This window comes from Lissotriton helveticus, chromosome 1_1, assembly GCF_964261635.1.
Source record: "Lissotriton helveticus chromosome 1_1, aLisHel1.1, whole genome shotgun sequence".
In the NCBI taxonomy this organism is placed as follows: domain Eukaryota; kingdom Metazoa; phylum Chordata; class Amphibia; order Caudata; family Salamandridae; genus Lissotriton; species Lissotriton helveticus.
This window is the reverse complement of record NC_136057.1, coordinates 984,881,028-984,906,880: the sequence shown is the minus strand read 5'-3', so window position 1 is coordinate 984,906,880 and position 25,853 is coordinate 984,881,028.

Here is a 25,853-nt window from a genome sequence, read left to right as displayed (position 1 = left end):
TAAACAACAACCCCGAATACGGTGGGACTCGATCACTTTACCTTATGAGCTCGGCGGGTTGAGTGCTCCAGATTTAGAAAAATATTACAATACGGCGAATAGTACATTCGCCCATTACTGGATTCACGGTCCACACAACATACCCTTTTTAGGTTTTGCCTGGCGAAAGCTGCGCTCTGCGCAGCTTTTTCGCGCAGGCGAAAACCTAATGAGAACTGTAGTGTGGGTTTGGGTCGGCCCTCGTCATTCATTGGCTGGCTCCATAAATGGAGCCTAGCCATTGGACGAGGGGCCTGTCCGTCAATGCCGGACCAGATTCGGGGGCGTTCCCGAGATTCTTTGGCTTTTGCCGACGTCACGCGACGTCAGCCGAAAGCCGGGAACGCCCCCGAATCTGGTCCGGCTGCCTTCCTGCTCCGTGAGCGGTGTGATTAGAATTATTCGGAAATACATCCTGCTCCGTGAACGGTGTGATTAGAATTATTCGGAAATACAAAGAAAAAAAAAGTTTCTTGCTGCGCAAAACGTCCATTGGAGAATCCTGAAGCTCTCTCTGCCAACGACTTCTGCTTTTTTACGCAAGAATAATTGAAACCATTATCTGGAGAGCACAGAATGTTTTTGAAAGCCTGCCAGCTAATTTTCCAGTAACTTCTTCGGCAGTGGCACGCAGACAACTCTTCGATCTGAAGTTCAACAATTGCACTTTTAAGAGCTGGCCTCTAATTTGATTTGCAGTTATAAGATTTATATTTTGTGATTGGCTCAACGTTTAATTATTGTTTTAATTAATACAATCTTATTATATGAAAACCCCCTCATTGCAGCCGCCGTCATTTCTGTGATCCTGTTGGTGTTTAGAGCCGACCCCACGTGAACAGACCGGTGGCCGAGTGGAACGGAGATGCCACCTCTACTAATTAATACAAAGTGCACGCTCCCCCGTGTTCCCGCCCCCCGTCCCGCTGTCCGTGTTCTCGCCCCCCCTCCCGCCCCCCCACCCGTCTCCTCTGCAGACCACTGGGTGTCTGCAGAGAGCGTCGTAACGCCGTGGTTCAGGGCTCGGGGTTGGTCCCGCTCTCTGCAGTGCGGGGTGTTGCACAGATCCGAGGGTCATGTCATTAACACCTCCCCAGCCCCTTCTGACAGCAGCTGCTCGACCCGCTGTCCTTCCTGCGGAGCTGGGAGCCAGCGCACCACGCACCGCAGAGGGGAGTGAAAGGAGGAGGGGCAGGAGGCGGGCAGGAACTGGATCCGATGAGCTGACTGCCCCGTCCGCCCGCGCAGCGCCTTCCCGCGCCCCCGGTGTTGGCTCGGCTGAGCTTTCCCTTTTCATTTCCTGGATTGCGACGCTGTGATTGCCCCGCACGCAGGATCCCGGGAGGAGGAACTTATGTGACCCCCGGCCCGGAGCTTGGATAACGCAGGTAAGCTCTCCCTCCTTCCCGTGCCCCCTTGTTTCAGGAAGTAAAGGGGTTCTTGTGACCGCCTGTCCTGTTCCTCACCCTTGGATCCGCAGGAACTGGGCGAGGAGAAGGATCTTGGGATAAGGAAATCCGGAGAGGTAGGCCACAGTCACGCTTCAAGGTGTGTACTCGGGCAGCACTCCCGCCCCGTTAACAATTGACACGTAACACGAGTGAGTAACCTACACAAACATGTGTTACGGATCCTGTCACTCTGTTTTCTGCGCCTTTACAATCCGTGATATTCCTTAAAACGTGAATTAGTGAGAAACCCTGAAAGGGTGAAACGCAACAAGACAGAAAACTTCCCCAGTTGCTGCTGTCATCACGCCTGCCCTTTCCCATACGTGTTGTATGTATCAGCTTTTCTCAACAACAGTGGCTGCTTCTGGGGAACAGCACGTCTGAAAGTTATCTGTCACTTTCTTCCTGCCCCACTCGTTAACCCTCTCCATGTATTTTGCTTTTCAGGGCGTTGTTTATAGCGAGTAACCTGGCAGATACATTAATTATTGGAAGCTGTTTTAGAATGCATTGTACGTTGTTATTTCATTCTTAAATCAGTTCTGGTAAATGCGTTTAAATATTATTACAGTCCGTACTGGGCATTCTTTGCTGTATAGTTAGTTATACACAAAATTTCGCTCATAAAGCACATTTTACGCGTTTGTAGGTGTAGGCGTTTGTAGGTGAAAGCTGCACTGGTGAAGTCGTAGCAAGTTTCCGGACAGGCTTCAGACACAGAGAATTGCCTCTGGTTTCAGGGATCCAAGCACTGCTTCCCTGGTCTTATAGGGACTGGTTACAGTTATGAAGTACAGGCGTTGGTTTCAAGGATCCCTGTGCTGTTTTCCCAGGCCAGCTGTTTGCTGCCCTCTCCCAGCCTGCCCTCTCCCAGCCTGTCCTCTCCCAGCCTGTCCTCTCCCAGCCTGTCCTCTCGCAGCCTGTCCTCTCGCAGCCTGTTCTCTCCCAGCCTGTCCCCTCCCTGCCCTTTCCCAGCCTGCCCTCTCTCAGCCTGCCCTCTCCCAGCCTGTCCTCTCCCAGCCTGCCCTCTCCCAGCCTGCCCTCTCCCAGCCTGCCCTCTCCCAGCCTGCCCTCCCAGCCTGCCCTCCCAGCCTGCCCTCTCCCAACCTGCCCTCTCGCAGCCTGTCCTCTCGCAGCCTGTCCTCTCGCAGCCTGTCCTCTCGCAGCCTGTCCTCTCGCAGCCTGTCCTCTCGCAGCCTGTCCTCTATTGCCTGCTTGTGCCTCCGTTTTCGTGCCCCTGTTGCCTGCTTGTGCCTCCGTTTTTGTGCCCCTGTTGGCTGCTTGGGCCTCCGTTTTGGTGCCCCTGTTGCGTGTGCCCCTGTTGCCTGCTTGGGCCTATGTGTGCCCCTGTTGCCTGCTTGTGTCTCTGTGTGCCCCTGTTGTCTGCTTGTGCCTCTGTGTGCCCCTGTTGCCTGCTTGTGCGTCTGTGTGCCCCTGTTGCCTGCTTGTGCGTCTGTGTGCCCCTGTTGCCTGCTTGTGCCTCCGTGTGCCCCTGTTGCCTGCTTGTGCTGTGTGGGTGTGTGTGGAGGGCTCTGTGTGGCTGTGTGTGTGGGGGGCTCTGTGTGGCTGTGTGTGTGGGGGCTCTGTGTGGCTGTGTGTGGGGGTGTGTGTGGGGGGCTCTGTGTGTGTGTCATTTGCGAGAGATAAAGCTAGTGGCATTGTAAATGACAATGCCATTTATTTATGTTAAAAAAAACATAAATAAAAATAATGTCAAGAGCAATGCCAATAGCTCTAACTTTAACAAAGGCAAAACCATTGCATTGTAAATGCTTGTTATATCTGGAACGCAATGCGGCAGAACCGCACTCATTACCCCAGTTGCTCACACGCCCACCCTCCATGCGACTAAGGGTCTTTGATTCCCTGGCTGTTACGGTACATGCATGGCAGAAGTTATTACACATGCAGGCAGGGGCCTTCCAGTACTCCCCAGAAATGCCGCTCCAGTGGAGTTTGTGGTTCTCACTGAGTCAGGACACGGGAGCAAGGCAGGCATTAGAATCTGAGGGTATCACAAAAATTGGAGATTCTTTCGAGATGGTACACTAACCTCCTGGGAGGCTCTGCAACGACCGGAGGTAAAGCTGACAGGAATGGCACTGTTTCACTTCTTCAGGGCTAGACACACATGGCGTGTTTCCTGGGCGACGACTTACGGGAGCCACAAGCTATGGAGACACTTACTACCCTCATTAAGGTCAACGAGCCCTTAAGCTGATTACTAAATTTTATGCCAGCCTACAGGCCACTCGTGGTTCTGCTGTTCTCAGAGTCAGGTTGGAATGGAAATGGGACCTGGGCACCCTGTTGAGCGACAAAGAGTGGCAGTACTGTTGTTCCTGTACCCAGTCAGTTTCTCTCAATGGGAGGCACAGACCTATCCGTTATAAATTTCTACACAGAGCTTACTGCACCCCTTCACGTCAGTTTTGGTGCGGGCTAGTGGAGGACTCCTGAGTTCAGAGGTGTGGGACAGTAAACGCTGGATTCTGACACCTGCTTGGTAGTGTCTGGGGATCAAGATATTCTGGGACAAGGTGTTTCAAGAGTTGGGCACAATTATCAGTGGTGATTTGGAACCGGACCCTAAAATGGCCCTCTTGGGGTGGGCTCTCACAGCTAGCAAGACAGTAAGGCTGTTACTTGCCATTGGGCTCCTCCTAGCTAAATGATGTGTGACACTGCGCTGGATGGGCGTCCCACTACCACTGATTAACGAATGGCATACGGACATGCTGTATTGTAATACACAGGCCAATGTGTACATTGAGTTACTCCCTCCTAGTCTCAGACCCACAGACTACTCCCCTCGAGACATCAACAGAGGTGGTAGAAACATAGAAGACTGAGCAGGTCTCGGCCATAAATACAACATTTATGGTAGGGCCGCCAGAGGGGAGCAGAGACTCACAAGAGACAATGGTGGTCTGCATTGAGCCCTCTTCTGGCACTGCCTGAGATCCGCCTCATTTTGACATAGGTTAGTTGGTAACCCCTAACTGTTTGACTCATGTTTTTGAATGCTTTTGACTAGTATTAAGATGCCTTGAATGGATGTAACTGTGTGTGCAATTGTTTGTTCTGTGTTTTATGATGGAACTAATAAATAAAATATAAAAAAAACTGTTAAAATGCCATAGGTTTTACAACTTGGTGAAATAATGAACAAATGCAAATTGCCATTGCATACTTTTATCTGAGGCAAATATCGAGTATCCTCCGCCAAATCGCCTTCCACTTCCTTTCACATCATCATTCTGGCCCATCCATGTTGATTCTCGGTCATGTAACATGCCCATTACCCCCAGGTCCCTCCAGTCTTTGTTACATTTAATACATATGGAGATAACCATCTCCCTGACAGAAAAAAGAATAGAGGAATGCTCGGACCCTTACCCCACCCTCTGCTACTGGAAGTAGATAACCAGTACTTACCCAGTACTTACCCAGCATTCTGCCTGTTCTCTTTTGTGTCTGATTACAGGAATGCGGCAAGGCACTGGATGCCACTCCTGCTGGAAGGAGTGGCGATCTTTCCGCCCAGCTTCTGGTGTGCCTCCTATCCTGCTGGGCTTCCCATGAGGTGCGGCTGCAGCCGACCGGCCCTTTGCCGCTAGTGCGCCGGTCCTCCCAATCAGTTCGGGGTTGCAAGGCACCTATTCCTGGTGTCTGGGCCCGGTGGAAGACGGGCTGCGGAGGCTGGATGGTGGCTCAGGGGCTGTACTGGTGGCTCCCCTGGTGTGCCTGGCGGCTGGTGTGGTGAAAATGCCTACTGCCCCGGGCTCACCTGGGCTGGCTGGTGGAGGCGTTGTTAGGGCAGACAGTGTGGCCTGGAGTCTGACGGCCCCTCAGGTGAGTACTGCATAGCAGTTTTCCTCTGAGTATTTTTCCGTTGCTTTATGGGATATGTCACATGCATGTGGGCCCTGTATACTCCTTTTTACTATGCTGGACCTATCTCTAGCCTTTGCCGGACGCTACCCATGGGTGGCTGGCAGCTCAGCAGTTATGCTGGTGGTGCCACTGGAGTGCCTGGTGACCTGTGTGGTCTTTGGCCTGCTGCTCAGGCTCTGTGGCTAGTGGTGCACGCCTGGCCTGTGGGGTGTGGGGCTTTGGCTTCTGCCTCTGTTTTTTGTGACCTTATTGTACCTTTTCTGGACCCTCGTTGGCCTATGCATTGACGGCGTGTTTTCTGCCCCTGTCTCCTTATTTTGGGGCTTCCTGGCTTGGGGGGGGGGCTTGCCTATGGGAGGTGTCCAGCACTGGCAGTTGGGGCCTGCTTTGGGGGTTGTCTTTTGGGTATCTGCCTGTGGCCCTTTCTGGCTTCCCTTTAGCTTCTTGGCACGTTGCTTGGATGTGGGTCTTCCGGGCCCCCTTGTGGTCAAGTGGTTTTGTGCCTGGCATGGCTGGGGACGGACCAACCTCCCTGTCCTTTCCTTTGGCCTCTATCCAGGGCCTGCAATCCCCGAGTGCGGGCTGGGCAGTGCCTTTGGCATGACTGTAGAGGTGTGGTTTTGTTTATTCACTAGCCACTTGAGTGTGGTTGTTTTAAAAGGGCTTTCTGAATATGTTGGTACAACTAAGGCCCCCACTCCTGGCTTTGAACATTTTTTAGTGTCTCTAAGAAAGTATTCTAACTGAGTCTTCCAGCCATTCCTTTGGTTTTTGTAACAGGACTCTATTACAGGACTCTGTTTATATCTACTTTTACGGTATGTGTCCCTTTGTTGTCTCCCTGGTTTTTGGGATATTGATATTGATTACATAACCCTCGGCCACAGATAGGACATGGTATGGTAATGACACTATACACCGTTTCTTGCAGAGCGGTGCCCCTTTCCTGCGCTGTCGCCGGGTTGAGGTGGGGTTGCTTACACAGCAGTTGCGGGTAAGGACATTTTGTTTCACTTCACAGAACCTAATATAATCTTGTGTTTTATTCTGATGAATGTTGGCTTGAATCATTTTTGTTTTTGATTCTTGTTTTTGTTTATAGGTAATTCTTCCCTATGGAACAGACAGACTAAGAATAGTATGTGTCCCTGTATCCTTTTTTGTCGTATCACTTACACACGTTACGCAGCAGCATCATAGGTCCAGATGAAAGCCACGCCTACTTTTAGGTTTATGGCTGAAACATGTTGACCACTATTTTCCATCGCACCATTGCAGTTTACATCCATATCGCTGGTGCACTGTGTTTTAATCCTGGCAGTGGGTGTATTTGAATAAATAATACTATTTTACGCTCCCTAGCTAGTTTTAATTTCACCATCCCCACATTATCTTTTTCTTTGTGCTGCACCCTGATTCACGCAGTTTTCTCTCCATAAGTGGATTTAGAATATCCTATGAAGCACTCAAAACATCCCTGAGCTCCTCCCTCTCAGAGAGGGGTCGGAGACCTCAGAGGATCTAGGTTGTTCCTCTGAGAGGAGAATCCCATATGATGAAGTATGCCACATCTGGTGAGTGAGGGATTTCGTCCTAAAAAGGGAAGTGCCAACAGATAGTTCTGTGGTGTATAGTCATTGGTTCTGTGTTGATTTTGTTTTGGCACATCACAATTCAGTAGTGGCTCGCCACAACCTTTCATTTTTGGAGCAGACCCAAGGATTCCGTACTGTTTTGCGTATGTTTCTGGCTGCCTGGTCCTTCTGGTTGGTCTTCAGGGGACTGGTATTCTGGTGCTCGTCGGGTCTGCCTCCTTCAGGAAGAGGTGTGGCGCCAGGGCGACTGTCTCCGGAATCTGGGGATCACGGTTCGATCCCCGGCACCGGCGGCAGATTAGCCCAGCACCATGTGACTCTGGGCAATAGCTTGCTTAATCTTCCCGACAGCCCCCAGCGCCTAGAGACCCTAACGGGTGATTGTGCGCTTTACAAATGTGGATATTATTATTATTATTATGGCTGCAGTGGTGCCTTCATTGGGCAGGATTCCGGGGGTTGTGTCCCGGTGTCCCCTGTGTCTTTTGAGCATGCCTCAGTCTTGGCCTGTTGACCTGTCCCAGTGCACAGGCTCCTTCTCCTGGTATGGCTGCTTGGTGGTTACTCTTTGTCGAGGCTGGTGGTTGATGCTGGACATTCCTGCACTGGGGCCTGGTCCTTCTCTGGGGGTTTCCATGGCTGTGTTCACTGGGCTCTTTGGTGGCCAGGTAAATCAGGTTGGTGGGGGCTTGCTCTTGGTCCGCGCTTCCTCCCTTCCTGGTTTTGTCTGTGTGGCCCTTCCCTTGGTTGGTCCTCTGGGTATGTGCCTTAGCCATTTTGTCTGACCCTTCTCTCTCTTTTTGGGCTGGTCTGCTGTGGTACTCCCCGTTGGTGTTGGGGTTTGTCCCATTGTTGGCCCTGCCGCTCTCGTTTCCTAGTTGAGGCAGAAGGTTTTGGGTCTTCCCCTGCTTCCCCTCAGTTTTCTTCTGGGCTGGTTGCATGGCTTTTCGGCGTTGTTGTGTGTTCTTCCATTGTCTGCTTTGGTACGCTGTTTTACTATATACTTGGTACTCTCTCTGTCAGTTCTGCTGCTGTGGCTATGAGGATTCTTGACGGCGTTGGGCGTGGCGACCTTCTGGCCCCATGGGGCCCTTCCAGGCTTCCTGTGCCCTGTGGGGTGCTGGGTCTGTTCTGGTCCTCCTAGTGCCTGTTGGTCTGGTGTGGACTCAAGTTCTCTGTGGTGTGACTCTTTTCCGGCCTTGGTTTTGTTTGTCTATACCTTGCCGCATCTGTGGTGGTTTTCTAGGCTGGCTCCCTTCCGCTCTGCTGTTTTTGGGAGTTGGGGACGGTGGAGCTTTAGTGCCCTGCTTGTCATTTTTCTGTGGTTGTCTACCTCCGTGGTGCGGTGGTGGCTTCTCCTTTCCAGGGTCCTGGTTTTTCCGAGCCTTATGTGTCCCTGTTGGTCTGTCCCTGGCTTGTTGGTGTGTCTGGTCACTTTGGGTCTTCTTGCTTCTGTGGCCCCCTAGCTGTCCTTCTGTGGGTGGCGGTCTCTGGTGCTTCCTTGGTGGGTGCACAACCTCCTTTGTTGGTTATGGGGTGAACCCTATGTGAGCTGGGTGCCCTCTGTGTGGCTGCTGCAGGGGCAGGGGTGCTGTTTTTTTTGTTCTCACAGGTCGTCTCCTGCTTGTTCTGGGTCATGTGGCCCTTTTGTTTGGTTGGGTTGGTTGGGGGTGTTGCGGGCTGTGTGCTGCCTGTTTTTTCCTGTGGTTCTTCTGTTTGCTTCTTTTGGGATTCTGCTTTTGATGTGGTGTCCTGGGTGTTCTATCATATGGTGGTTCGGAAGTCAAGATTCCTGGCTTTGGTATGCTCCATAAGTATTGAATAGGGTGAGGACTAGAGAGACCTGGGGGTAATACCCTATTGCCTGCCTGTAATCTTCATTACTCCTTGTCATATTGTCCTCGTCCCATTAATTACACCCCTCCCTCCCAGATGACCAGCCTTCCCTTTGATGGCTTGGTAGTCAGGCGGAATGCTGGGGAAGTATTGGTTATGTACTCCCAGTGGGAGGGGGTGGGGTAAGGGTCCCAGCATTCTTCTGTTCTTTTTTCTGTCAGGTAGATGGTTATCTCCATAAGTAATGAATAGGAAGAGGACAACGGGGCTGGGAGTAATGAGGATTACCCTTAAGAAATAGGGCAAGAATCACCTAGGGAAGGTTAAGAAAATTGCGGAGTTAAATCAATCTTACAGTGTCAGAAAGACAGTTTTTTCATGCTTAGACAGCACAGCTGCAGCTCAAGTTAGAGAAACCTCACACATTCAGACAGCTGAACTAGCCATTAGATTACACCCATTATACAGGCGTTGGATCCAGACAACAAAACTATTAATGATGACATTTTGAATAAAATATGGTTGTAGATAATATTGTTCCAAAAATACCTAAAACACAAGCAAATGTTCTTCAAAACCAATATAATGATGATATAATAGCAGCAGCAAATTATGCTCATAAAAAGACCATGTCAGTTATTTATTTATTTTTTCATCAAAATGTAGTTAAATCATCCATTCAACAGAGATATGAACAAGACAATACCACTGTGCTGTAGCCCCATTTTGTGCTTAGTAACAGCAAATTAATATACTTTCTAAAATTATTTTCTAAAAATGCACCCATTTCATCCCCAAATAAATATTATCTCTTCGTTGTTAAGCGTAGGATGTCATTTTCTAGAAGTGCATTTTTTTGCTTCAAGGCCAGCTTTTTATTTTTCCCAGGCTGGTTACACCCCTCCCCCCACTCCCTACACCCCATTGACTTAACAGTCAAAATATACACATTTTGTCTCTCAAAGACTAGCTTTTCATTTTTGGTAAAATATCAATTATTTACCAAATAAAGGTATGACACTTTCAAAAAGTAGAGTACTTTTAATTTTAAGTAAACGTACAAATTGTGTCCCTTATTGCCAGATTGCCATATAACTCAAGAGCTCTTGTTTGCAACCACCACATCCATACAGATGATGTCTCACGTTCCCATGCACATCAATCCTTTGCCAGAAGCTGCACCCTTGCTGAAGTTCAGTCTTACTTCTAGCTATACTACTGTGCATTATTGGAAAGCGGGCATGCCGCCAGTATGGCGGTCGTGGTGGTTTCCCGCATCTCGTGGGAGGCTGGGCTGCGTCGTGCACAGCCGTGACGTGGCACTCCGGCCTCCCCTTGCCCTTTAGGATTGGCTAAGCTGGAGGCGTGAACCAGAAACATTAGTAGCGCTTTGGGTGTGCATGTTCCGTCGCTCCCCAAACAGCTGCACACCAGCAGGACAGGGTCTCAATCGAAAGCCCCATCGATTCTTTTTCCCCACCCACCATCCCCTAAGGCGGTAATATTGATAATTTATATGTTTGTTTTTTCCATTTCAGGAGAAGTAATGTAATAAATTGTATTATTGATTGATGATTTATTGTAGTGTTGGAATAAAAGAGTCTTTGTCTTAAATAATCTTTTTTCACTTTTCAGGAAAACCTATTTTGTCGTATTTTATGTGTTTCCCTTGGTCAGGCGGTAAGGTCATGATTGGTGAGCATAGTTACGGTCCTTAAAGGGCATCACCATTGTCAAAAGTGGGGCATCGAGGGGGGACAGATGGTCTCTCATGGAACTCCAGGGACAGTTACAGCCGGTAGGGTGGAAGGGTACAGGCAACCCCTGCCCGCGCATGTGCTCAAGGGCACAATGACTCATAACTGTAGGGCATCTTCATGGAGTAATGTTGAGGGCATTGGGGGTGCCCGGGGAGGAATCAATCCGGTAAGCTGGGCCCCCTGTGCAATGTCACTCCGGGAGGAGGTTGGGACCTATCTGGATCTGGGGCCGCCAGTTTTCGACCTTACCGTAGGCTCTAACAGGGATACGCAGAAAGATAATATTGCATCGCTTAGCTAATGATAGGAATGGCTATGTATTAGAAGCATGTTAAGGTTAGCCAATGGACATCCTGTACCTATCAATGTAATGGACCTTCTGCATATTGTGTGCATAATGTAAATAATATTAAGTTTTAATGTTTTTATTATTTTATGTAATAAAATACGGCCGGGGTTTTACAACCCCTAATCCAAACAACTATGGTGTTAGAATTGTTTGGCTTGGCGGGAAAGGGAGGAGGCGAGCTACATGGGAACCGGAAAGGGTCCCCACCCCAAGGGTTTCTGATTTAAGGGAGGAGGGGGACTCTGCAGTACTAGACCATACCACGCCTTGTCACACTATGTCATGGGTAGTCAGCATACACCTAGAGATGGCCTAAATATGGCAAAGATGGCCACCATATTCTGGAGGCAGTCACCAAAATCCGGAGAAGGTCATCACATGCCAGGTTTCTCTGTTGTAAGAAGTGCATGACCTTGAAGTTGCACAGGATGCTAAGGTCATGTTTAGGCCCGCGTTGCATGAGGAAAAATCTCTAATAGTCTTATAGCACATGTATTATATACACATATAAATACTCATTAACAAGGTTAAACAAAATATATAAACAGTGGCTAATATGATAGTGAGCACCTTAGAATTTGTGGCTGCATTCACACACCTGGTAGTGCACTTTCCCAGTCTGCACCTTGGTACATGTTGGACTTTGGCCCTTAGGGCAGGTTCACCCCTAGACTTTTTGCTTGAAATGGTGATTTTGGGATTCTGCGCACTTTCACTGTGTCCCAGTGGAAAGTGCGGGCGCACTCTGAGTGCATGTGCTGAGCTAGGCCTGCCCGCCCATAGGAATGCATGGGGAATGTATGTGTCCCTGGTAGTTCCTGATGCGTGGGGTGTACAGGCTTGAGTCTGGTATGTGTGAACTCGTGAGAGTGAATGCTGCGCAACGGTGTATGCAGCATGTATGTGTCTAGTAGCGAAGCGCCATTTCTAGACATGGCTGTACGTGTGCTGTGAGGGTGCTGGCGTGTGATTGGCTGGAGCTGGCTGGCATGCCAGGCTCCAGGAAGTCTGGATGGGTCTGCCCGGTGGTGAGTGGGAGATTAGCATGAGTGATGTGTGGGAGGAGTGTACCTGTGTCCTGGATGGGCTGGGTTTTCCCCACACAATGCTGGCTCCGCCCCCCTGTGGTGTGTCTAATCACCCAAGCCCTGCCAGTGAATAGAGAGGGTGGTTGAGGTAAACAGAGTACTCAAGAACCAGCTGCGACTGGTTCCGCCCCCACTCTGCACCCTTGAACAAAGAAATGCACTGTATAAAAATGGGGCTGTGTCCCCACAAATGTTGTTCTTTTCCAGGATCCTGAGGGGGCTGTTGCTGCTGTCGCTGGGCCAGAGGACCGCCACTTGGACTGTCTCCCTGCCTGGAGACCCAGTGTGCTGGCTCTGGGCCCAGCCTTGCCCCCTGCCTGCCTACAAGGACTTTGGGGCCTGAACTTTGCCTCTAGCGCTTGGAAGCGCTTCCTTGTGGCCCTTAGCGCTTGAGAGCGCTTTCTCTTACCCCTGAAGCGTTGGAAGCGCTTTATTTGCGGCCCTAGCGCTTAGAAGCGCTTTGCTCATCAGCTGAGCGCTGGGAGCGCTGTCGTTGTCCTTCCGCGGCTGCCCACGCCGCTTTTGCTGATTGTGGAGTCCCCTGGCAGGTGCCCACCCTGCCCGGGACATTGCCGCTGTTTTTGATTTATAATTTACTACGAGGGAGGCCACCCCTCGGTAAATTCATCCCCCGCCTGCCTGCCTAAGAAGCGAGCCGCCGCGCTGCCCGCGGCGACCCGGAAGCACTGGGCCGGCTGACCAATTGCAGCGCGGCCCGAGACAGGCAACCCGGAAGTCCCACCCCCCGCAGCAGAGAAGCTGCCGGCCGGGTCCCCGAGGCTCCCCGAGTGGAGAGGGGAGCCCCGGGACGAGAGAGAAGGAGCAGAGCCTGCCACGTCTGGTTGAGGCCCCGGGACGAGAGGAGAGGAGCCCCGCCCGTGGCCCAGCTGCAGCGCCAGACAGCCGGTGAGTGGGAAAGAAGCCGGCAGTGGTTCCCGCCCCCCGCAGCACCAGTGAAGTCCCGGTGAGTGCGGGGGCGGGTTCTCTTTGTTATCTCGAGCGGCCCCGTTGGTAGAGGGCCGCTCCGACGTGCACCCCAAGCCCCCCCAGGGTTGAGGAGTCCCGAGGCTTCAGGCGCTATTTGTTTTCCGAGCCCAGAGAGGCTCAAGGGGGCCTGCTGGTTTGGTGAGTGTGGCCAGAAGCGAAGGGAGGGGCGCCGGGACCCGTTGTCGGTGTCCGCCCCCCCCCTCCCTGCCCCCCTCAGCAGCGCGACCTCGCGCCCTTGTGTTTAGAGCCAGAGAGGCTCTTAGGGGGCATTTGTTTGTTGGCGCCACGACGCTCCAGGCGCTAATTGTGGAGGAGCCCAGAGAGGCTCTGAGGGTGCCATTCCCCCGTGAGGGTCCCCAACAGCCCAGTGAGGCTGCACCTTTTTGGTTTTGAGCCCTGAGAGGCTCGAGGTGGCAGATTGCTTTGTAAGCCCAAAGAGGCTCAGGGGCCATTTGTGTATTCAGAGCCCAGCGAGGCTTCAAGGGGACAGTCATTCTGCAGAGCCTGTGAGGCTCCCCCAGCGTGTTGGCCCCATCATTGTGCTACCAGTTGCCCAGCACTTTGTGGGCAACTGCCACGTTTAGGCCCTGACATTGGACACAGGGCGTCCTAGCCCCAGAGAGGCCAGTTGGCCTAGGGACAGTCACAGGTGGTGACTTACGTGAGTTTGGCGCAATTGTTATTGTTTTTGCACCTCTGAATGTATTGTTTATGCGTCATGTGCCTTTACACCTCTGAATGAATGTTATGCATTGCATCATGTGTTTTCCTCTTACACCCCTACAGGTATTGTGATACATAGGTGGTTGTTTTCTCCCTAGTACAGGTGGTGCTAGTGAGATCCTGGTTACCAGTGATTACTGGTTGTGTGCTATTCTGTGCTATATTCTATGTTCTAAGTGCTATTTCTGAAAGTGCTACTTCTGATTCCTGACAGTGGTCCAGGTGGCCCTGTCTTGTAAATATCCCCCTGTAAATTCTGCCCGTGCCTCTGGCACATTGTAAAGTGTGTGTTTTATCTAATGTGTTTTTGGTGTAATACAAAGGCTATTTTTATATAACCTTGTGTGGAGTTTCCTTTGTGGTGGGCCTTTGGGTGTTGTTGCTGGGGTGCGTGCGCAAATACTTAGCCTACATCGCCTCCAAGTTTAGCCTTGCTGCTCGCGCCACGTTACCTAGAGGGTGAGTAGGGGTTATCTTGGCGTGTAACTCCCTTGCCCTGACTTGGGTGTGGTGGTCTCTGACTGACTTTGGCGAAAGCCCTGGCCAGCCGGGGATCCCACTTCCAACATTGGCGGCAAGCGGCGGGATAAGGATTTGTGTTTGCCTTGTACCTTAGTAGCGGCTGGCTGCACCACAAAACTCTGCATTTTAGATGACCACATTTTAAGGGGATTGTTTTTTTGGAAGTTTCATATTTTCTTCTCCTGAAGGTATCATTGTGCAATTGTGTCCAGTACATTTGTTCCCCTGCCCCGCGCCCAGAGTCTGGTACCTGTGTCACTTGTGGTCAGGTTGAGAAGTCAGGGGTGGTAGAAACTGCCTTACTAGTCCGAGGGGGGGGTTGTGTGTGGATGAATGGTGTGTGGCACTAGGCAAGTGAGTGTGAGTTCTCTGGGGTAGAGAGCTTGCTGAATACCTTGTGAATTGTGTACTCCTGTGTTAGCTCAGACCCCTAGGTTCCCTGTGTGATCTCTTCACTAGAACGTCCGCCAGAATGGTGCCTGCTTTTGATGTCTGTGATCTGTTTAGATACAGTATGGGAGAGTTGGTAAGGTTCTGTGAAGAGAGAGACATAGGGGTGGATGAGTTAGACACTCAGTCCGAACTTAGGAGCAGCCTGATCCTATGGCAAAAGTGTCAGTGGGACCTTGAGCGCAGTGAGGAAAGGGCCCGGGCTTCACACCAGGAGGGTGGTGGGTCTGTGGGGAGCCCTGAAGATTCAGAAGAGGAGGAAGAAAATGATAGCACAGGGACGCCAGCAGATAGTGAGGACCCCATAGATAGGGAGTCCCTTGCTGGGTCCAGCATAGGAGGCAGCGCCTCATCCCTTTCCCTGTCCCCAGAGGAGCTGGAAGATAGGAGGAGAGAAAGGGAGCACCAGCTGGCTTTAGAGAGGCTCAGGTTGGAGCATGCCCAGGCTATGGCACAGCTGGGCATTAGAAAGCAACAGCTAGAGACCGAGAGGGTCTTAGCGCAGGAAAGGATAGAGGAGGCTGAGAGGGCCTCCACCAGAGGCGAAGTAGCTCTGGAGGGTAGACTATCCCCTGCGCGCAGTGTTGAGTTTCTGGATCCCCCAGGGAGGGTTGGGTCCAGTGGTGGCAGCTATTTAGATTCCAGTGTAGGAAATCCCAGTCCCAGTTCCCCCAGTCTGGTACCTGTTTCCCAAGAGGAGGAGTATAGGTTGAAATTCAGGGGCAGTAGGAAGCTGCCTCACCAGTCGTGGGAGAAGTTTGAGGATGAATGTTGTGGAGCACTGTGGGCTTGGGTAGAGGTTCACACTGACTCTGATTTTGAAGTCTTGTTTGATCTTATTGTCAAAGAGCAGGTGCTCAGTGGTTGTTCGCCAGAGTTGCGCCAACACCTGTTGCAAGTTGGATTTACTGATACAGAGTTACTGGCAAGGGAAGCCGACCGCTGGGAAAGGGCCAGAGGTTCTCTAGAGTCATTGGTGAGTGACTCCAAAAGTAGTGGTTCAGGGATCTTCCAGCCCAGCGTGGTGGAGGAGGCTCAGTGTAGCCCAGCTAGGTCCCAGGATAGCGAGGAGGGTGTAGGGGCTCACTGCCTGGCTCAGTGGAGCAGGAGTGAGGGGGAGACCAAGGTTCCCCAGACGCCCGAAGCCCTGCCTCAGGACTTGGATGGTTTCTTGAGGGAACACCAGGTTGGGGACCTAGGCTGTCCTGTTAGTCCACTTGAGGAGGATCTCCTAGTGAGTAGAGGACCTGGAGTGTCTGTAACCAGAGCTCCTGTGGTTCTAGAGTCTGGCAGTACCGCTCCGGTAGGGAGGGTACAGGAGTCCAGAGTGAGGAGTGATTGGGGGAGTTCCCCAGTGGAAGGACCAGTGGGTCAGGGACTACCCAGTTGGGCTAGGTTCCCGTGTAGTGACCATGGTGACACCACTTCTGGTCTGGGGGATCGTCACGCACTGTCAGGTGGACAGAGGGCGGGAGATCTGCGCCAGACAGACAGTCACGCAACAGATGTGACATTTGTTAGCCTCAGGGGGATTGCGAGTGAATCCCCAGAAGTCCTGGAGTGCCAGGCAATTGTTCCACCGAAGGTTCTAGACCAGAGGTTGGGAGGCCAGGTTCAGGATCAGCCTGACCTGAAGGGTAGGACGACTGTAACCAGTGTCCTGACCGGTTCTTCTTCCAGAGGAACTTCTCCAGGTGGGAGAGGGCAGACCTCTGGAAGGGGGTGCAGAGGGTGGGAGAGCCCACCTCTGACCCCGGTGCAACCTGAGTGGATAAGTCCTGGGTTGGAATGGCGTTCTAGGGGTACCCCTCGCAGAGGGAGGAGGAACCCTAGGAGAAGAGGTAGGGGGAGGAGAGCCTTCCCTGAGACTCCTGGTCCGCCTGAGGTTGTAGGCCCTAGGCTGGAGTACCAGTGGCAGTCTAGTCCTGTCTTGCAGACAGGAAGAGTGGAGAATGGCTCCTATTTGCCAGGGGTTACTACCCCCCGCTCTGCGAATTGGCATGGACCAGTGGCACCTGGGTGGCCCAGGGCCTGGTCCTGGCCGCGGACAACTTGGGAGTACCAGTGGGGTAGCCCAGTTGGTCCAGACAGTGTGTTTAGAAGGAATCCCATGGGTTCACCGTGGCATAGAACAGGAGGGTGTCCCTGCAGTTGCGGGCCCGCGTCCGTGTTCTATCGCCCCAAGCAGGGAAGTCCATCACGGTGGTGATTGGTCTCCCCTGCGTTTTGGCTGGAAGGGGGTTATGTTGGACTTTGGCCCTTAGGGCAGGTTCACCCCTAGACTTTTTGCTTGAAATGGTGATTTTGGGATTCTGCGCACTTTCACTGTGTCCCAGTGGAAAGTGCGGGCGCACTCTGAGTGCATGTGCTGAGCTAGGCCTGCCCGCCCATAGGAATGCATGGGGAATGTATGTGTCCCTGGTAGTTCCTGATGCGTGGGGTGTACAGGCTTGAGTCTGGTATGTGTGAACTCGTGAGAGTGAATGCTGCGCAACGGTGTATGCAGCATGTATGTGTCTAGTAGCGAAGCGCCATTTCTAGACATGGCTGTACGTGTGCTGTGAGGGTGCTGGCGTGTGATTGGCTGGAGCTGGCTGGCATGCCAGGCTCCAGGAAGTCTGGATGGGTCTGCCCGGTGGTGAGTGGGAGATTAGCATGAGTGATGTGTGGGAGGAGTGTACCTGTGTCCTGGATGGGCTGGGTTTTCCCCACACAATGCTGGCTCCGCCCCCCTGTGGTGTGTCTAATCACCCAAGCCCTGCCAGTGAATAGAGAGGGTGGTTGAGGTAAACAGAGTACTCAAGAACCAGCTGCGACTGGTTCCGCCCCCACTCTGCACCCTTGAACAAAGAAATGCACTGTATAAAAATGGGGCTGTGTCCCCACAAATGTTGTTCTTTTCCAGGATCCTGAGGGGGCTGTTGCTGCTGTCGCTGGGCCAGAGGACCGCCACTTGGACTGTCTCCCTGCCTGGAGACCCAGTGTGCTGGCTCTGGGCCCAGCCTTGCCCCCTGCCTGCCTACAAGGACTTTGGGGCCTGAACTTTGCCTCTAGCGCTTGGAAGCGCTTCCTTGTGGCCCTTAGCGCTTGAGAGCGCTTTCTCTTACCCCTGAAGCGTTGGAAGCGCTTTATTTGCGGCCCTAGCGCTTAGAAGCGCTTTGCTCATCAGCTGAGCGCTGGGAGCGCTGTCGTTGTCCTTCCGCGGCTGCCCACGCCGCTTTTGCTGATTGTGGAGTCCCCTGGCAGGTGCCCACCCTGCCCGGGACATTGCCGCTGTTTTTGATTTATAATTTACTACGAGGGAGGCCACCCCTCGGTAAATTCATCCCCCGCCTGCCTGCCTAAGAAGCGAGCCGCCGCGCTGCCCGCGGCGACCCGGAAGCACTGGGCCGGCTGACCAATTGCAGCGCGGCCCGAGACAGGCAACCCGGAAGTCCCACCCCCCGCAGCAGAGAAGCTGCCGGCCGGGTCCCCGAGGCTCCCCGAGTGGAGAGGGGAGCCCCGGGACGAGAGAGAAGGAGCAGAGCCTGCCACGTCTGGTTGAGGCCCCGGGACGAGAGGAGAGGAGCCCCGCCCGTGGCCCAGCTGCAGCGCCAGACAGCCGGTGAGTGGGAAAGAAGCCGGCAGTGGTTCCCGCCCCCCGCAGCACCAGTGAAGTCCCGGTGAGTGCGGGGGCGGGTTCTCTTTGTTATCTCGAGCGGCCCCGTTGGTAGAGGGCCGCTCCGACGTGCACCCCAAGCCCCCCCAGGGTTGAGGAGTCCCGAGGCTTCAGGCGCTATTTGTTTTCCGAGCCCAGAGAGGCTCAAGGGGGCCTGCTGGTTTGGTGAGTGTGGCCAGAAGCGAAGGGAGGGGCGCCGGGACCCGTTGTCGGTGTCCGCCCCCCCCCTCCCTGCCCCCCTCAGCAGCGCGACCTCGCGCCCTTGTGTTTAGAGCCAGAGAGGCTCTTAGGGGGCATTTGTTTGTTGGCGCCACGACGCTCCAGGCGCTAATTGTGGAGGAGCCCAGAGAGGCTCTGAGGGTGCCATTCCCCCGTGAGGGTCCCCAACAGCCCAGTGAGGCTGCACCTTTTTGGTTTTGAGCCCTGAGAGGCTCGAGGTGGCAGATTGCTTTGTAAGCCCAAAGAGGCTCAGGGGCCATTTGTGTATTCAGAGCCCAGCGAGGCTTCAAGGGGACAGTCATTCAGCAGAGCCTGTGAGGCTCCCCCAGCGTGTTGGCCCCATCATTGTGCTACCAGTTGCCCAGCACTTTGTGGGCAACTGCCACGTTTAGGCCCTGACATTGGACACAGGGCGTCCTAGCCCCAGAGAGGCCAGTTGGCCTAGGGACAGTCACAGGTGGTGACTTACGTGAGTTTGGCGCAATTGTTATTGTTTTTGCACCTCTGAATGTATTGTTTATGCGTCATGTGCCTTTACACCTCTGAATGAATGTTATGCATTGCATCATGTGTTTTCCTCTTACACCCCTACAGGTATTGTGATACATAGGTGGTTGTTTTCTCCCTAGTACAGGTGGTGCTAGTGAGATCCTGGTTACCAGTGATTACTGGTTGTGTGCTATTCTGTGCTATATTCTATGTTCTAAGTGCTATTTCTGAAAGTGCTACTTCTGATTCCTGACAGTGGTCCAGGTGGCCCTGTCTTGTAAATATCCCCCTGTAAATTCTGCCCGTGCCTCTGGCACATTGTAAAGTGTGTGTTTTATCTAATGTGTTTTTGGTGTAATACAAAGGCTATTTTTATATAACCTTGTGTGGAGTTTCCTTTGTGGTGGGCCTTTGGGTGTTGTTGCTGGGGTGCGTGCGCAAATACTTAGCCTACATCGCCTCCAAGTTTAGCCTTGCTGCTCGCGCCACGTTACCTAGAGGGTGAGTAGGGGTTATCTTGGCGTGTAACTCCCTTGCCCTGACTTGGGTGTGGTGGTCTCTGACTGACTTTGGCGAAAGCCCTGGCCAGCCGGGGATCCCACTTCCAACAGTACACACATAACTGGTGTGCTCATTAAGGTGCATGACAGTGAGCTCTATTATGGAAAAAATGTCCTGTCCCAGTAGAGGTGTGAACAGTTCGCACCTGTGCTGGAAAGAGCAGGTCTATCTTTCTTTACCAGCAATCCAGCTTCATTTTTAAGAGGGGACTAGATTTTGTCAAAAATGCGAGTTGTATATGTCTACATCCACCTGTGGGAGCATGCTTAGGGAGAGTCTAGATCTCCCCTGATCTCCATTCCAAAGTGCACCATGGTATAGGGGAAGGGGTCACAGTCAGTGAGCCTTCCAGCAGCTTCTTTTCCATTGCACCCACATCTGTGTCTATAATACGCTCAAATGCAAGGCCAAAGGTGTTTCCTAATTTGCATATGAGGGAATACCCGTTGAGATTACACCAACACAAATTTCCGCTGGGACCCTGTCTATAAAACCAATTCAACCCACAGGTGCAAAAAGCAGGAGCAAATTTCTCTTTTGCTCTCTGCACACTTTATGTATAGGTAAAACAACATATTCATGTGCAGGGCATCAATTCAAGAATGCAGGTAGCAGGGAGTGCCAGACCACACAGAGGATACGAGTGAACTAAGTTAATTTGCCCTACGGTTGTTCCCTCTTATTTTGCTACATTCATGGGCTACCTGTCTACAAAAGGGAAATGCAGGAACTGCCAAGTAATGGAGGCACAGAGACCAATACCTTAGAAATAATACTGAAGCAGAGACAATAACAGGGAAAAAGCTTAAGGTGCAGCAAGTGGATTTCAGAATTTACAAACCTACATTACTGAGCTCCACAATAGTTCAATTGGGAATTGGGGCCTGATTTAGAATTTGGTGGACAGTGTACTCGCAACAGAGCAGTCTGCCCGCCAAACCTTCTGTCCACCGCCCTCATTTGGAGATGGGTGGACCTTAAATATTCCATCGGCGGAGCCCCATTGGCTCCATTGACGTATGCTTTCCCTGATGGCCAAATACAGTGCTGTCTGAGGAAAGACATTGCACCAGCCACCTTTTTCGGGGGGCCAGTGTAATGCTGTTTATTTCCTGTTCATCACAAGATAGGATTTTTCTGAAGGCACGACCATCTTGACTGAACCCTGTAAACAATCCACATTCCTTTCCCTGTGGTCTCTGGATAAATATTCATTTCTTTCGATTAGTCACACTTCTTTTTTGTCCAGCCTGTTGGATTGTATAATTACAGTACTCTCTCTCACAAAAGAGTTGTGCTAATTTCTCCTGCCTGCTCACAGACAACAACTTCACTGGAGTTTATCTTAATTCACACATTCTCTGCATAAGGGACAATGCAATTCCAAGTATACAGGTGTAAGCTGGAGGCATGTAAGATTGGGGCCCCTGCAATTGATTTCCTATACAGTTTGGTGTACAGTTTACCATATGTACATGCACAGATAAATTAAGGAAATGCACTTCTTGTCTGTTTATATCTCCAGAGAACTTTAAATTCAATTCATTGTTGTTAATTTTGTTCACAATGTTGGGCCCTCTGGTGAAGTAGGGTTCCAGGCCAGTCTTCCCCCGGGGTTCTTCATGCAATAGGCCGGTAGGACATGGTGGGAGGGGTCAAGGGGCTGGGCAAAGGGAGGGATTAGGGTGGGCATAAAGGTGCAGGAGGGGAGGTTTCAGCCTCTTCCTGCTCCTGGCATCACTGGGGAGGGGTTTTAGTCGAAGTTAGCCCACCCACCCTACAAGTCGTAGGGGAAGGGATGCAGGTGATGTTAGCATGCCAGCTTAGGACAGGTTGTGGGCGTTTTGGGGGAACAGCTGGGGAGGCTACAAGTAGCCCAGAATACGGCTGCCAGGTTGATCTTAAATGCCCCTGTCAGATCTCCTTCCCGTCCCCTGTTAAATAAGCTACACTGTCTCCCCATTCGCCAGAGAGTGAAATTTAAGATCTGTTGTACTATCCACAAATGCTTGTTTGGAACCGGGCCCTGATATCTTACAGAAACCTTCAAGCCCTATCAACCAGGTCGAACCTTACGATCACAAAACCAAGCTTTGCTTCAGATCCCTAGGATCAAAAGAGAGAGACAGGGAGGCAGAGCCCTATCATTTAAAGGCCCCACCCTCTGGAACTCCCTGCCCCTCACTCTTAGGCTGAATTCCAATCTGCCTGCATTTAGGAAATGCCTGAAGACACACTTATTCTCCAGTCAGTAGTCCAGCATTGCCATTCAGCTCTGTCAGCCTGATTTCACTGTCTAGCTCTGTTGTCGGAAGAACAAAGCGCGGAGATATCTCTTCGGAGATCGAATTCCGGCGCTATACAAGAATTAAAAATAAATAAATAAATACATAGCAGTACTTTGGAGGGGTGGTGATTCACAGACAATCACATACACCCTTCATGGGGGGAACAGGTGACTGATGGCGAGGTGCGGGATGCAAGAGAGCGACCGCAGGAAATTCAAGAGAGGATGTTAGAGGAAAAGTGAAGCAGATAATTGTGAGATGGAGGAGGTTGCAGAGTGAAAGGGGAGGAGTGGAATAGACAGGTGTGATGGTTTGAGGATAGATGGGGTGAATGAGGGGGATGGTAAATAATGTTAACTGTTACAACCTTGTCCTAATAACATGGCTTTTTACGCTTCAAATAACAGCGTGGAGTGTAGTCTGTTGACCCTTTCCATATGATAAATAAATCATGTATGGACATGTTTTTTCCCACCCTTCAGCACACTGATATGGTATCTGTATCTAAATAATTCTTCAAACATGGCGCTCGTTGTTTGTGAAAAAGGTGTTGAAGCTCTTATATATACAACTCAAGATATGGGCATGATTGTATTTGGGAATACAAACAACATTGTCGAGATGATCCCATACCAAACATCTTATTGGAGCGAGACAGGCCAGTATCCCACTGCTTCGAAAGAATGAAGCTGTTCTGCCATTTCCATGTTCAAAGGAGGATGAGATCATATGAATTGTGCAAAAGAAACTATTTACAAAGGCTAAGTAGGTAAGTAAACGCGATCATGTACTGTAAAACGAAGCAATAATCCTCATCTCCACGGACGATACAACTTCTTTCAAGTTTTGTTATTTAAAAAGGCTTAAATCCTTTATCGCTAGGCAGTTTTTTTTCTCCATAAAATTCTGAAATGAAGTCTTGAAAAAAACAGGATTATGACAATTACAATGAAGCATCCGCTGGAGCCTCACAGCTGAGCGTTTCAAATCCCATTTTCCCATTCAATAAAGTTTCCATAAGTTAGCTGCCTGGATTTATAACTAAATCATGAAGAGCCGGCAGTGGCGTCGTTCATCTCATTAACACTGTGTGAATGCTGGGCTCGAATGGCGGAGGGGCGTCATACTGCATCAAAGCCTGTGGCTGGCTGCCAAACACAAGCTTTCAGGACCACGGGGTTCTTGCTGCATGGAAACCCATGGCAGGTTTGAAACTAGCTATTTACACAGAAATACAGACCTGTAGGAACAACCCGCTTTCCCCTATAGCTTCTTTACTGAGGTATGTTTCAAGTAGCAAACAAACAAAAACAGGGACAGAGATGACGATAAGTTATGACCAAGTGCCAATGGGGCAATTCATTGTAAGAGTTTGCAGCTTCATGGAAGTAAAGAGCCCACTCACACACATGCACACTTGATATAGACATTGACATCCCTCAAACCACCCTCTAGATTTCTTTTAATTCATGTACTGGTTTCACTTACACACTAAAGGATGGAGGTCCTTTTGATGTATGTGTGCATTTCATGGGACTTGATTAGTGTGAACCTTGCTAACTAACAAGAGAGTACTGGTGTCAACAAGGTTTCACCATGACACTGCCCGAGGTAGATCACAACAAAATCCTTCTGTTCAAAAGGTGCTGGGCAGTATTATCCTTATAAAATTAAAAGCAAAGATGAATGCCACCAACCATTTCTTTCAAGGCTGCTAGACTGCAAAAGAGCCTCTTGTCAAATTTCCAGTTAGATGTTGACTCTCATTCATGCTATGCAAACCCATTGAGAGCACAGTCCAGCTTCTGTGTATCCCCAGCTTTTCTACTTGCATTTGCTGCACTTCTCTTTGGTTTCCATGCAGGCATCATTTTTTATAGTTTAGTAAAGTGTCACAAAGATGATATCTTTGGCATTTTGCCTGAAACACTGACTATGCAAACTATACTTGTGAATCAGTCCATGCCTGTTCGAGCACACACTGTAGAATTGGGAAACCTGTTCCAATTTCCTCAGGTGGCTTTAGTTGCTGGTAGCCTATCTTGCTCTTTCTCAAATATCGTCCACATCTGATATCTATTAGAAAAGTGAGCAGTAACAAATCCTCTTTGGATTAATAATTATTGGAGTTATTGTTGTCTAGGATGCTCTTCTCCACTGCATCAAAAACATAGGCATTAAGAAAATAGTACTGTGTGGTGAAGTTGGCTTCACTTGAAAGGTTGTTGTCTTCTCTTTTCCTCTCCTGGAATTTTCAGATAAGCAGTGAACAGCATAGCCAAATCTCTCTTAGGCAATGTTGCTTGTCCATTTCTTTGGTGGCATGATGGTCTAACACTTGTGTTTGATAACTTGCACTGGGAGAATATGTTGTGTGGTCATGGGTCAATACTCTGTAAATCCAACAATATTCAGAGATACAACAATCTCCAGTGTGGCACCTCTTCCCTTTCCACTGTCATCAGTTATCAAGACCACCAGTGGTAAAGGATGAGGCTCAGACCCCATTGCATGGATGGGCCTCCACCTTCTAAAGAGAGGGAAAACAAGTCATATGAAGGGATCCTTCCCAGACTACACATTTCTATGCTCTGGGACATTCCAGAGCAGAAACATAAGCTGTCAGCTGGCTCATGGCACAGTCATTGTAGAACCAGAACTCTCAGGACCCAGAAGGGACATCTGGCTAGCAAACTGCTTTACAGTCCTAGCAGGTGGAAGGGACATACAATCCACAGAGGTGTCAAACAATGATCCAATGAATGTTCATTGTCAGCAAAGAATCAGGTTCTTCGGGATATAGCCAAATGTTTGATGGTCATTTCAATTGTGTAACTCAGAGCCAGTTGATGATACCCTGCATGAAATAGCCAATTATCCAATGCAACTCAATCCTTCCAATATACATGATACCCACCAAAAGGGCTAACACCGTTGTCAAAACAATTAGCACTGACTTCAACTTGGAAATGAAAATGCCCTGCGGGACATTAGGGATCTCTAATACCTAATATGAATCAAAACATGGAGACAACCATCCTTCAGATCAATGGTAGATGTTGAGTTGCACAGCGTAACCATAGATAAGATTTTTTGTAAAGACACTATCCAAAACAGCAAATTCATGATGGAGTAGTTCACTGCCATCAGATTGATTATTGGAAGAAGAGTGCTCCCAGACTTCCAACTTCTAACCCCCCCATCTGCAAGGCAGCTTTCTAGAGGAGTTCTGCATTTCAAAAGGTCATCCTGAATCCAGGGGCTTGAATAGAAAATTTCATATATAACACAGAGAAGGAGACGGAAAACCTGTGCATTGCTCAACAGAGGAATGTACCCCTAGACCTCAAGGCTTATGTGGGGTGCATGAGAAGCAATGCCTGGAGGTCTGGTAGGGTGTCCTGTCATATACTCTGATGCTTCAGGGGAACCAGCCTTTGGGAGAAAACTGTTGAGCAGACCACACAGAGTGTTGGGACAAAAAAACAGTATCAAACAAAAAGAGGAGTACCCCCAACGGAGAGTTTGAAGAATTCTCTGGAGGGTGAACTTGCTGGCAAAAAGGAAAAGATTCATCGTTTTATATAAACCCCCTCACTCACCAACCTAGTGGTGACATGCTTCATCATCGGGGTCCACCCTGGTGACCTAGCGTCATCAGGATGTGCTTCAACACCTGTAATACAGTGGAGTGGGTTGTGACTGTAGGTGCAAAAAATAGTGTTAAAAATTGTCCTGGTTTAACTCAAAACATAATTTTTATTTTAGAGCAACTGAACAATATTAAAAAATAATGGCGAGATGCTGGTAGGAGAGTTACGACCAAAGTATCTCTATATGTGTCTTTGTGAATTGGTCAACATGTTTCTACCAAATGGGCGATTGCCCGGTATTCCTCAGGACCAAAAAAAGGCGCACCCTGTCCTGAACCCCTGTGTACC